This window comes from Austrofundulus limnaeus, unplaced genomic scaffold (assembly GCF_001266775.1).
Source record: "Austrofundulus limnaeus strain Quisiro unplaced genomic scaffold, Austrofundulus_limnaeus-1.0 Scaffold103, whole genome shotgun sequence".
Lineage (NCBI taxonomy): Eukaryota > Metazoa > Chordata > Actinopteri > Cyprinodontiformes > Rivulidae > Austrofundulus > Austrofundulus limnaeus.
Window position 1 is genome coordinate 1,453,491 of NW_013952505.1, and position 1,926 is coordinate 1,455,416.

The 1,926-nt window shown below is 37.9% G+C and overlaps 1 protein-coding gene across 2 annotated transcripts in view; it reads right to left on the reverse strand.

Annotated features, from left to right (window-relative positions):
- Positions 1–1,926, reverse strand: part of LOC106521120 (copine-3) — a 17,936-nt gene that overhangs the window by 12,318 nt on the left and 3,692 nt on the right. The gene's annotated exons all lie outside the window — the stretch shown is intronic.

The window sequence follows — 1,926 nt, forward strand, 5'->3', positions numbered from 1 at the left end:
GATTTGAGATGGGGTTTTGATGTGATAATTTGCAAAAGGCTGTGTTTATGATTATCTTCTCAGGTTGTATTCACACCTGATAGTCCAGTAGGCTCGGTCAGATTTGCTTCCATTTTTAGCTGGTGTGGTTCACATTCACGCTGCACTTTGTCAAACAAACTAGACCCTGCAAACAACCTGTTCGCTCCCTTGCCTGTGGTGGCGCTGCACCAAGAACTACTGAAAGAATCGACACAAAAACGTCTGAGGAAGACAGTGCACCTTCCTACAATGAGGTTTATTTACCCAAAATCACGGTAAATATACTTCATTGCCTTCCTACTTCACAAAATGTAAACAAACATAGAGTGACGTCAGATTTTAGTGGTTCTTTTGTTTTTGGCAAATGTACCAAACAAACAATCTTCAACAATGGGCTCAGCGTGCAAATTAAATTGTATGAGATGCTTTGTTAATACAAACCAAGTTCACAAGCAGATTAATCTCACGACATTTCCTCCAGGGGGTTGTTAGGATCTTTGTTTGTCTGGCTCACCGAGGTGTTTCAGTCATGAGAATGAAAACATGAATTGGGAAATGACTGGGTATTGGGTCATTTCTCATTCCAACACAACTGGATGTTGAATCAATTAGGACATGGTGAGTTTTTTTCATATTTTTAGCTGTTTGAAGACAACGGTTATACAGTCAGTTGTTCTGCTTTTCCCTCAAAGTGAAAACAAAAAAAAAAGTTAAACCCAACAGAAACAATAATCACTACTCGTACAACCAATGACTCATTAATCTCAGTAAGGGTTGTGCCTTTAATCACTATAGCAATTAATAACTAACATTATATGCACAGTTTGCACATAGTAGATACCAAAAACAACAATAAACAGTAAATAAAGCTAGAACATTCCTGAAAACAATCTGCAGGTTGTCAGTGCAGCTCCTGCTTAAATTTCCAACATTCCGGTACATCAACTTATTTCATAACACCCAATCATAATTTGGCATTTATTTACTTTGGTAATAAACCCATGCTGACAAAATGTTGATGCTTTGCTACCTAAACTGTTAAAGGACAAAGATTAAAAGACGCATGAAAGCTGCTACCAATGCCTCATGAGTGTCACCATGGTAAATTACTGCTGGGGAGTAGAAAATATAAAACTGTCATCAAAATAAAACAGTATTGGCAGAATAGTAATAAGCGTGCTTTAGTGTTATGGAGTTGATATACTGTATTTATAGCATCACTTTTCTTTTAATGGCAGATATTACAATGGGTTAGTAGTTAGCATTGTTGCTACTGTAAGAACATCTTGGGTTCAAGCCCCAGGTCGAGCCTGGGGTCTTTCTGAGTGGAGTTTCCCTGAGTTTCCTCCATTGTAAATAAGAAACTGTTCTTAATGTTTTGCTTGTTGAAATAACGGTTAAATAAATAATATTTTTTATATCTCAATAATAAAGTCACATTTTTTTCCACAAGTGTAGTTTGTCTGAAAATGGCTCTAATAACAACACTCTACAGTTTTAAGACACTTTTACACTAAAAAGATGTGAAAAGAGCRATGACAATACCCAAAATGTCATATTTCATGTGGAATCAGCTGAAAGCACTATCGGTAAGTTCCAACACGGCAATGTAGGGCAGCGCAGTATATGCGACAGACGGTAGAAACAGTATGAAGTTGGCCTAGAGTAGAAATTTACCCTCCACCGTCCTGTCATCAATTACATCATCATACCTGTGTCAACAGGGCTGCGAGTGCAGAGACAACTGAGCAGAAGGAATTTGAAACATAATGTAGAAATATAGTTAAAACACGTATAGAGAGAATAAATCCTCAAAATGTCCCCCTCCCGCTGTAGAAAAGTTACGTCGGGATCATTTCCTCCCTCCTCCCGCTGCACGTCAGAGCAAAGCTTTAACAACAGTAG